Genomic DNA, 9,386 nt, shown 5'->3' with positions numbered 1-9,386 from the left:
AGTACCTGGCTGGGTGACCACCTGGGAATACGCCGTGTTGTAGACTTTTGGACCCATTTTGGGACTGGACTCTTCAGAGAAGATTTCCATACGCCTCCACATCATTGATCCCTCTGTTTTCAAAATGTTGTCTTTTTTTTTTTGGAATTATTTTTCCAGCAAGTTGACAGCATATTAGAAGATTTTCTTGTTTGATTACAGCACTGCAACACTGAGCAGCACACTGGAGGCAATCTCTTGAATGTGGCTTTGATGACTGACCATTGGAGAATCGCCCTTTTGTGATTTGAAGTCTTAGCTGGCTTTGGAATCTCTGGGTTAAGTAGCCGAGACGTAATTGGAAATTCATCACAACAGCAATTAAAGGCCTTCCTTCTAAGAGACTTAAAAGAGAGTCCAAGCAATTGGGCAAGGTTTGAGTTGTTTCTTTCGTCTACGACCACACCACAGGGAACGTACCGGTTCTCGTCCGATCACCGAAGTCAAGTCCTGTTGGGCGGCGTCAGTACCTGGCTGGGTGACCACCTGGGAATACGCCGTGTTGTAGACTTTTGGACCCATTTTGGGACTGGACTCTTCAGAGAAGATTTCCATACGCCTCCACATCATTGATCCCTCTGTTTTCAAAATGTTGTCTTTTTTTTTTTGGAATTATTTTTCCAGCAAGTTGACAGCATATTAGAAGATTTTCTTGTTTGATTACAGCACTGCAACACTGAGCAGCACACTGGAGGCAATCTCTTGGAATGTGGCTTTGATGACTGACCATTGGAGAATCGCCCTTTTGTGATTTGAAGTCTTAGCTGGCTTTGGAATCTCTGGGTTAAGTAGCCGAGACGTAATTGGAAATTCATCACAACAGCAATTAAAGGCCTTCCTTCTAAGAGACTTAAAAGAGAGTCCAAGCAATTGGGCAAGGTTTGAGTTGTTTCTTTCGTCTACGACCACACCACAGGGAACGTACCGGTTCTCGTCCGATCACCGAAGTCAAGTCCTGTTGGGCGGCGTCAGTACCTGGCTGGGTGACCACCTGGGAATACGCCGTGTTGTAGACTTTTGGACCCATTTTGGGACTGGACTCTTCAGAGAAGATTTCCATACGCCTCCACATCATTGATCCCTCTGTTTTCAAAATGTTGTCTTTTTTTTTTTTGGAATTATTTTTCCAGCAAGTTGACAGCATATTAGAAGATTTTCTTGTTTGATTACAGCACTGCAACACTGAGCAGCACACTGGAGGCAATCTCTTGAATGTGGCTTTGATGACTGACCATTGGAGAATCGCCCTTTTGTGATTTGAAGTCTTAGCTGGCTTTGGAATCTCTGGGTTAAGTAGCCGAGACGTAATTGGAAATTCATCACAACAGCAATTAAAGGCCTTCCTTCTAAGAGACTTAAAAGAGAGTCCAAGCAATTGGGCAAGGTTTGAGTTGTTTCTTTCGTCTACGACCACACCACAGGGAACGTACCGGTTCTCGTCCGATCACCGAAGTCAAGTCCTGTTGGGCGGCGTCAGTACCTGGCTGGGTGACCACCTGGGAATACGCCGTGTTGTAGACTTTTGGACCCATTTTGGGACTGGACTCTTCAGAGAAGATTTCCATACGCCTCCACATCATTGATCCCTCTGTTTTCAAAATGTTGTCTTTTTTTTTTTGGAATTATTTTTCCAGCAAGTTGACAGCATATTAGAAGATTTTCTTGTTTGATTACAGCACTGCAACACTGAGCAGCACACTGGAGGCAATCTCTTGAATGTGGCTTTGATGACTGACCATTGGAGAATCGCCCTTTTGTGATTTGAAGTCTTAGCTGGCTTTGGAATCTCTGGGTTAAGTAGCCGAGACGTAATTGGAAATTCATCACAACAGCAATTAAAGGCCTTCCTTCTAAGAGACTTAAAAGAGAGTCCAAGCAATTGGGCAAGGTTTGAGTTGTTTCTTTCGTCTACGACCACACCACAGGGAACGTACCGGTTCTCGTCCGATCACCGAAGTCAAGTCCTGTTGGGCGGCGTCAGTACCTGGCTGGGTGACCACCTGGGAATACGCCGTGTTGTAGACTTTTGGACCCATTTTGGGACTGGACTCTTCAGAGAAGATTTCCATACGCCTCCACATCATTGATCCCTCTGTTTTCAAAATGTTGTCTTTTTTTTTTTGGAATTATTTTTCCAGCAAGTTGACAGCATATTAGAAGATTTTCTTGTTTGATTACAGCACTGCAACACTGAGCAGCACACTGGAGGCAATCTCTTGAATGTGGCTTTGATGACTGACCATTGGAGAATCGCCCTTTTGTGATTTGAAGTCTTAGCTGGCTTTGGAATCTCTGGGTTAAGTAGCCGAGACGTAATTGGAAATTCATCACAACAGCAATTAAAGGCCTTCCTTCTAAGAGACTTAAAAGAGAGTCCAAGCAATTGGGCAAGGTTTGAGTTGTTTCTTTCGTCTACGACCACACCACAGGGAACGTACCGGTTCTCGTCCGATCACCGAAGTCAAGTCCTGTTGGGCGGCGTCAGTACCTGGCTGGGTGACCACCTGGGAATACGCCGTGTTGTAGACTTTTGGACCCATTTTGGGACTGGACTCTTCAGAGAAGATTTCCATACGCCTCCACATCATTGATCCCTCTGTTTTCAAAATGTTGTCTTTTTTTTTTTGGAATTATTTTTCCAGCAAGTTGACAGCATATTAGAAGATTTTCTTGTTTGATTACAGCACTGCAACACTGAGCAGCACACTGGAGGCAATCTCTTGAATGTGGCTTTGATGACTGACCATTGGAGAATCGCCCTTTTGTGATTTGAAGTCTTAGCTGGCTTTGGAATCTCTGGGTTAAGTAGCCGAGACGTAATTGGAAATTCATCACAACAGCAATTAAAGGCCTTCCTTCTAAGAGACTTAAAAGAGAGTCCAAGCAATTGGGCAAGGTTTGAGTTGTTTCTTTCGTCTACGACCACACCACAGGGAACGTACCGGTTCTCGTCCGATCACCGAAGTCAAGTCCTGTTGGGCGGCGTCAGTACCTGGCTGGGTGACCACCTGGGAATACGCCGTGTTGTAGACTTTTGGACCCATTTTGGGACTGGACTCTTCAGAGAAGATTTCCATACGCCTCCACATCATTGATCCCTCTGTTTTCAAAATGTTGTCTTTTTTTTTTTGGAATTATTTTTCCAGCAAGTTGACAGCATATTAGAAGATTTTCTTGTTTGATTACAGCACTGCAACACTGAGCAGCACACTGGAGGCAATCTCTTGAATGTGGCTTTGATGACTGACCATTGGAGAATCGCCCTTTTGTGATTTGAAGTCTTAGCTGGCTTTGGAATCTCTGGGTTAAGTAGCCGAGACGTAATTGGAAATTCATCACAACAGCAATTAAAGGCCTTCCTTCTAAGAGACTTAAAAGAGAGTCCAAGCAATTGGGCAAGGTTTGAGTTGTTTCTTTCGTCTACGACCACACCACAGGGAACGTACCGGTTCTCGTCCGATCACCGAAGTCAAGTCCTGTTGGGCGGCGTCAGTACCTGGCTGGGTGACCACCTGGGAATACGCCGTGTTGTAGACTTTTGGACCCATTTTGGGACTGGACTCTTCAGAGAAGATTTCCATACGCCTCCACATCATTGATCCCTCTGTTTTCAAAATGTTGTCTTTTTTTTTTTGGAATTATTTTTCCAGCAAGTTGACAGCATATTAGAAGATTTTCTTGTTTGATTACAGCACTGCAACACTGAGCAGCACACTGGAGGCAATCTCTTGAATGTGGCTTTGATGACTGACCATTGGAGAATCGCCCTTTTGTGATTTGAAGTCTTAGCTGGCTTTGGAATCTCTGGGTTAAGTAGCCGAGACGTAATTGGAAATTCATCACAACAGCAATTAAAGGCCTTCCTTCTAAGAGACTTAAAAGAGAGTCCAAGCAATTGGGCAAGGTTTGAGTTGTTTCTTTCGTCTACGACCACACCACAGGGAACGTACCGGTTCTCGTCCGATCACCGAAGTCAAGTCCTGTTGGGCGGCGTCAGTACCTGGCTGGGTGACCACCTGGGAATACGCCGTGTTGTAGACTTTTGGACCCATTTTGGGACTGGACTCTTCAGAGAAGATTTCCATACGCCTCCACATCATTGATCCCTCTGTTTTCAAAATGTTGTCTTTTTTTTTTTGGAATTATTTTTCCAGCAAGTTGACAGCATATTAGAAGATTTTCTTGTTTGATTACAGCACTGCAACACTGAGCAGCACACTGGAGGCAATCTCTTGAATGTGGCTTTGATGACTGACCATTGGAGAATCGCCCTTTTGTGATTTGAAGTCTTAGCTGGCTTTGGAATCTCTGGGTTAAGTAGCCGAGACGTAATTGGAAATTCATCACAACAGCAATTAAAGGCCTTCCTTCTAAGAGACTTAAAAGAGAGTCCAAGCAATTGGGCAAGGTTTGAGTTGTTTCTTTCGTCTACGACCACACCACAGGGAACGTACCGGTTCTCGTCCGATCACCGAAGTCAAGTCCTGTTGGGCGGCGTCAGTACCTGGCTGGGTGACCACCTGGGAATACGCCGTGTTGTAGACTTTTGGACCCATTTTGGGACTGGACTCTTCAGAGAAGATTTCCATACGCCTCCACATCATTGATCCCTCTGTTTTCAAAATGTTGTCTTTTTTTTTTTGGAATTATTTTTCCAGCAAGTTGACAGCATATTAGAAGATTTTCTTGTTTGATTACAGCACTGCAACACTGAGCAGCACACTGGAGGCAATCTCTTGAATGTGGCTTTGATGACTGACCATTGGAGAATCGCCCTTTTGTGATTTGAAGTCTTAGCTGGCTTTGGAATCTCTGGGTTAAGTAGCCGAGACGTAATTGGAAATTCATCACAACAGCAATTAAAGGCCTTCCTTCTAAGAGACTTAAAAGAGAGTCCAAGCAATTGGGCAAGGTTTGAGTTGTTTCTTTCGTCTACGACCACACCACAGGGAACGTACCGGTTCTCGTCCGATCACCGAAGTCAAGTCCTGTTGGGCGGCGTCAGTACCTGGCTGGGTGACCACCTGGGAATACGCCGTGTTGTAGACTTTTGGACCCATTTTGGGACTGGACTCTTCAGAGAAGATTTCCATACGCCTCCACATCATTGATCCCTCTGTTTTCAAAATGTTGTCTTTTTTTTTTTGGAATTATTTTTCCAGCAAGTTGACAGCATATTAGAAGATTTTCTTGTTTGATTACAGCACTGCAACACTGAGCAGCACACTGGAGGCAATCTCTTGAATGTGGCTTTGATGACTGACCATTGGAGAATCGCCCTTTTGTGATTTGAAGTCTTAGCTGGCTTTGGAATCTCTGGGTTAAGTAGCCGAGACGTAATTGGAAATTCATCACAACAGCAATTAAAGGCCTTCCTTCTAAGAGACTTAAAAGAGAGTCCAAGCAATTGGGCAAGGTTTGAGTTGTTTCTTTCGTCTACGACCACACCACAGGGAACGTACCGGTTCTCGTCCGATCACCGAAGTCAAGTCCTGTTGGGCGGCGTCAGTACCTGGCTGGGTGACCACCTGGGAATACGCCGTGTTGTAGACTTTTGGACCCATTTTGGGACTGGACTCTTCAGAGAAGATTTCCATACGCCTCCACATCATTGATCCCTCTGTTTTCAAAATGTTGTCTTTTTTTTTTTGGAATTATTTTTCCAGCAAGTTGACAGCATATTAGAAGATTTTCTTGTTTGATTACAGCACTGCAACACTGAGCAGCACACTGGAGGCAATCTCTTGAATGTGGCTTTGATGACTGACCATTGGAGAATCGCCCTTTTGTGATTTGAAGTCTTAGCTGGCTTTGGAATCTCTGGGTTAAGTAGCCGAGACGTAATTGGAAATTCATCACAACAGCAATTAAAGGCCTTCCTTCTAAGAGACTTAAAAGAGAGTCCAAGCAATTGGGCAAGGTTTGAGTTGTTTCTTTCGTCTACGACCACACCACAGGGAACGTACCGGTTCTCGTCCGATCACCGAAGTCAAGTCCTGTTGGGCGGCGTCAGTACCTGGCTGGGTGACCACCTGGGAATACGCCGTGTTGTAGACTTTTGGACCCATTTTGGGACTGGACTCTTCAGAGAAGATTTCCATACGCCTCCACATCATTGATCCCTCTGTTTTCAAAATGTTGTCTTTTTTTTTTTGGAATTATTTTTCCAGCAAGTTGACAGCATATTAGAAGATTTTCTTGTTTGATTACAGCACTGCAACACTGAGCAGCACACTGGAGGCAATCTCTTGAATGTGGCTTTGATGACTGACCATTGGAGAATCGCCCTTTTGTGATTTGAAGTCTTAGCTGGCTTTGGAATCTCTGGGTTAAGTAGCCGAGACGTAATTGGAAATTCATCACAACAGCAATTAAAGGCCTTCCTTCTAAGAGACTTAAAAGAGAGTCCAAGCAATTGGGCAAGGTTTGAGTTGTTTCTTTCGTCTACGACCACACCACAGGGAACGTACCGGTTCTCGTCCGATCACCGAAGTCAAGTCCTGTTGGGCGGCGTCAGTACCTGGCTGGGTGACCACCTGGGAATACGCCGTGTTGTAGACTTTTGGACCCATTTTGGGACTGGACTCTTCAGAGAAGATTTCCATACGCCTCCACATCATTGATCCCTCTGTTTTCAAAATGTTGTCTTTTTTTTTTTGGAATTATTTTTCCAGCAAGTTGACAGCATATTAGAAGATTTTCTTGTTTGATTACAGCACTGCAACACTGAGCAGCACACTGGAGGCAATCTCTTGAATGTGGCTTTGATGACTGACCATTGGAGAATCGCCCTTTTGTGATTTGAAGTCTTAGCTGGCTTTGGAATCTCTGGGTTAAGTAGCCGAGACGTAATTGGAAATTCATCACAACAGCAATTAAAGGCCTTCCTTCTAAGAGACTTAAAAGAGAGTCCAAGCAATTGGGCAAGGTTTGAGTTGTTTCTTTCGTCTACGACCACACCACAGGGAACGTACCGGTTCTCGTCCGATCACCGAAGTCAAGTCCTGTTGGGCGGCGTCAGTACCTGGCTGGGTGACCACCTGGGAATACGCCGTGTTGTAGACTTTTGGACCCATTTTGGGACTGGACTCTTCAGAGAAGATTTCCATACGCCTCCACATCATTGATCCCTCTGTTTTCAAAATGTTGTCTTTTTTTTTTTGGAATTATTTTTCCAGCAAGTTGACAGCATATTAGAAGATTTTCTTGTTTGATTACAGCACTGCAACACTGAGCAGCACACTGGAGGCAATCTCTTGAATGTGGCTTTGATGACTGACCATTGGAGAATCGCCCTTTTGTGATTTGAAGTCTTAGCTGGCTTTGGAATCTCTGGGTTAAGTAGCCGAGACGTAATTGGAAATTCATCACAACAGCAATTAAAGGCCTTCCTTCTAAGAGACTTAAAAGAGAGTCCAAGCAATTGGGCAAGGTTTGAGTTGTTTCTTTCGTCTACGACCACACCACAGGGAACGTACCGGTTCTCGTCCGATCACCGAAGTCAAGTCCTGTTGGGCGGCGTCAGTACCTGGCTGGGTGACCACCTGGGAATACGCCGTGTTGTAGACTTTTGGACCCATTTTGGGACTGGACTCTTCAGAGAAGATTTCCATACGCCTCCACATCATTGATCCCTCTGTTTTCAAAATGTTGTCTTTTTTTTTTTGGAATTATTTTTCCAGCAAGTTGACAGCATATTAGAAGATTTTCTTGTTTGATTACAGCACTGCAACACTGAGCAGCACACTGGAGGCAATCTCTTGAATGTGGCTTTGATGACTGACCATTGGAGAATCGCCCTTTTGTGATTTGAAGTCTTAGCTGGCTTTGGAATCTCTGGGTTAAGTAGCCGAGACGTAATTGGAAATTCATCACAACAGCAATTAAAGGCCTTCCTTCTAAGAGACTTAAAAGAGAGTCCAAGCAATTGGGCAAGGTTTGAGTTGTTTCTTTCGTCTACGACCACACCACAGGGAACGTACCGGTTCTCGTCCGATCACCGAAGTCAAGTCCTGTTGGGCGGCGTCAGTACCTGGCTGGGTGACCACCTGGGAATACGCCGTGTTGTAGACTTTTGGACCCATTTTGGGACTGGACTCTTCAGAGAAGATTTCCATACGCCTCCACATCATTGATCCCTCTGTTTTCAAAATGTTGTCTTTTTTTTTTTGGAATTATTTTTCCAGCAAGTTGACAGCATATTAGAAGATTTTCTTGTTTGATTACAGCACTGCAACACTGAGCAGCACACTGGAGGCAATCTCTTGAATGTGGCTTTGATGACTGACCATTGGAGAATCGCCCTTTTGTGATTTGAAGTCTTAGCTGGCTTTGGAATCTCTGGGTTAAGTAGCCGAGACGTAATTGGAAATTCATCACAACAGCAATTAAAGGCCTTCCTTCTAAGAGACTTAAAAGAGAGTCCAAGCAATTGGGCAAGGTTTGAGTTGTTTCTTTCGTCTACGACCACACCACAGGGAACGTACCGGTTCTCGTCCGATCACCGAAGTCAAGTCCTGTTGGGCGGCGTCAGTACCTGGCTGGGTGACCACCTGGGAATACGCCGTGTTGTAGACTTTTGGACCCATTTTGGGACTGGACTCTTCAGAGAAGATTTCCATACGCCTCCACATCATTGATCCCTCTGTTTTCAAAATGTTGTCTTTTTTTTTTTGGAATTATTTTTCCAGCAAGTTGACAGCATATTAGAAGATTTTCTTGTTTGATTACAGCACTGCAACACTGAGCAGCACACTGGAGGCAATCTCTTGAATGTGGCTTTGATGACTGACCATTGGAGAATCGCCCTTTTGTGATTTGAAGTCTTAGCTGGCTTTGGAATCTCTGGGTTAAGTAGCCGAGACGTAATTGGAAATTCATCACAACAGCAATTAAAGGCCTTCCTTCTAAGAGACTTAAAAGAGAGTCCAAGCAATTGGGCAAGGTTTGAGTTGTTTCTTTCGTCTACGACCACACCACAGGGAACGTACCGGTTCTCGTCCGATCACCGAAGTCAAGTCCTGTTGGGCGGCGTCAGTACCTGGCTGGGTGACCACCTGGGAATACGCCGTGTTGTAGACTTTTGGACCCATTTTGGGACTGGACTCTTCAGAGAAGATTTCCATACGCCTCCACATCATTGATCCCTCTGTTTTCAAAATGTTGTCTTTTTTTTTTTGGAATTATTTTTCCAGCAAGTTGACAGCATATTAGAAGATTTTCTTGTTTGATTACAGCACTGCAACACTGAGCAGCACACTGGAGGCAATCTCTTGAATGTGGCTTTGATGACTGACCATTGGAGAATCGCCCTTTTGTGATTTGAAGTCTTAGCTGGCTTTGGAATC

At 44.6% G+C, this 9,386-nt stretch overlaps 18 non-coding genes across 18 annotated transcripts; all 18 read left to right on the top strand.

Annotated features, from left to right (window-relative positions):
- The first annotated feature begins 431 nt into the window (after positions 1 to 431).
- LOC145474802 (5S ribosomal RNA) lies at positions 432 to 550 on the top strand. The gene has a single exon (XR_014045751.1). It is a non-coding gene; the product is annotated as a 5S ribosomal RNA (ribosomal RNA).
- Positions 551 to 936: 386 nt separating this feature from the next.
- On the top strand, positions 937 to 1,055 carry LOC145474801 (5S ribosomal RNA). Its single transcript, XR_014045750.1, has one exon. It is a non-coding gene; the product is annotated as a 5S ribosomal RNA (ribosomal RNA).
- Positions 1,056 to 1,441: 386 nt separating this feature from the next.
- Positions 1,442 to 1,560, top strand: LOC145474800 (5S ribosomal RNA). Its single transcript, XR_014045749.1, has one exon. It is a non-coding gene; the product is annotated as a 5S ribosomal RNA (ribosomal RNA).
- Positions 1,561 to 1,945: 385 nt separating this feature from the next.
- LOC145474797 (5S ribosomal RNA) lies at positions 1,946 to 2,064 on the top strand. Its single transcript, XR_014045747.1, has one exon. It is a non-coding gene; the product is annotated as a 5S ribosomal RNA (ribosomal RNA).
- Positions 2,065 to 2,449: 385 nt separating this feature from the next.
- On the top strand, positions 2,450 to 2,568 carry LOC145474796 (5S ribosomal RNA). Its single transcript, XR_014045746.1, has one exon. It is a non-coding gene; the product is annotated as a 5S ribosomal RNA (ribosomal RNA).
- Positions 2,569 to 2,953: 385 nt separating this feature from the next.
- LOC145474795 (5S ribosomal RNA) lies at positions 2,954 to 3,072 on the top strand. Its single transcript, XR_014045745.1, has one exon. It is a non-coding gene; the product is annotated as a 5S ribosomal RNA (ribosomal RNA).
- Positions 3,073 to 3,457: 385 nt separating this feature from the next.
- Positions 3,458 to 3,576, top strand: LOC145474794 (5S ribosomal RNA). Its single transcript, XR_014045744.1, has one exon. It is a non-coding gene; the product is annotated as a 5S ribosomal RNA (ribosomal RNA).
- A 385-nt stretch (positions 3,577 to 3,961) lies between these two features.
- LOC145474793 (5S ribosomal RNA) lies at positions 3,962 to 4,080 on the top strand. Its single transcript, XR_014045743.1, has one exon. It is a non-coding gene; the product is annotated as a 5S ribosomal RNA (ribosomal RNA).
- A 385-nt stretch (positions 4,081 to 4,465) lies between these two features.
- On the top strand, positions 4,466 to 4,584 carry LOC145474792 (5S ribosomal RNA). Its single transcript, XR_014045742.1, has one exon. It is a non-coding gene; the product is annotated as a 5S ribosomal RNA (ribosomal RNA).
- A 385-nt stretch (positions 4,585 to 4,969) lies between these two features.
- Positions 4,970 to 5,088, top strand: LOC145474791 (5S ribosomal RNA). Its single transcript, XR_014045741.1, has one exon. It is a non-coding gene; the product is annotated as a 5S ribosomal RNA (ribosomal RNA).
- A 385-nt stretch (positions 5,089 to 5,473) lies between these two features.
- LOC145474790 (5S ribosomal RNA) lies at positions 5,474 to 5,592 on the top strand. The gene has a single exon (XR_014045740.1). It is a non-coding gene; the product is annotated as a 5S ribosomal RNA (ribosomal RNA).
- Positions 5,593 to 5,977: 385 nt separating this feature from the next.
- On the top strand, positions 5,978 to 6,096 carry LOC145474789 (5S ribosomal RNA). Its single transcript, XR_014045739.1, has one exon. It is a non-coding gene; the product is annotated as a 5S ribosomal RNA (ribosomal RNA).
- Positions 6,097 to 6,481: 385 nt separating this feature from the next.
- Positions 6,482 to 6,600, top strand: LOC145474788 (5S ribosomal RNA). Its single transcript, XR_014045738.1, has one exon. It is a non-coding gene; the product is annotated as a 5S ribosomal RNA (ribosomal RNA).
- Positions 6,601 to 6,985: 385 nt separating this feature from the next.
- LOC145474786 (5S ribosomal RNA) lies at positions 6,986 to 7,104 on the top strand. Its single transcript, XR_014045736.1, has one exon. It is a non-coding gene; the product is annotated as a 5S ribosomal RNA (ribosomal RNA).
- A 385-nt stretch (positions 7,105 to 7,489) lies between these two features.
- LOC145474785 (5S ribosomal RNA) lies at positions 7,490 to 7,608 on the top strand. Its single transcript, XR_014045735.1, has one exon. It is a non-coding gene; the product is annotated as a 5S ribosomal RNA (ribosomal RNA).
- A 385-nt stretch (positions 7,609 to 7,993) lies between these two features.
- LOC145474784 (5S ribosomal RNA) lies at positions 7,994 to 8,112 on the top strand. Its single transcript, XR_014045734.1, has one exon. It is a non-coding gene; the product is annotated as a 5S ribosomal RNA (ribosomal RNA).
- A 385-nt stretch (positions 8,113 to 8,497) lies between these two features.
- LOC145474782 (5S ribosomal RNA) lies at positions 8,498 to 8,616 on the top strand. The gene has a single exon (XR_014045733.1). It is a non-coding gene; the product is annotated as a 5S ribosomal RNA (ribosomal RNA).
- Positions 8,617 to 9,001: 385 nt separating this feature from the next.
- LOC145474781 (5S ribosomal RNA) lies at positions 9,002 to 9,120 on the top strand. Its single transcript, XR_014045732.1, has one exon. It is a non-coding gene; the product is annotated as a 5S ribosomal RNA (ribosomal RNA).
- The last annotated feature ends 266 nt before the right edge of the window (positions 9,121 to 9,386 follow it).

Source organism: Orbicella franksi, unplaced genomic scaffold (assembly GCF_964199315.1).
Source record: "Orbicella franksi unplaced genomic scaffold, jaOrbFran1.1 SCAFFOLD_229, whole genome shotgun sequence".
Classification (NCBI taxonomy): Eukaryota; Metazoa; Cnidaria; class Anthozoa; order Scleractinia; family Merulinidae; genus Orbicella; species Orbicella franksi.
This window is presented reverse-complemented; position numbering and strand designations above follow the sequence as displayed.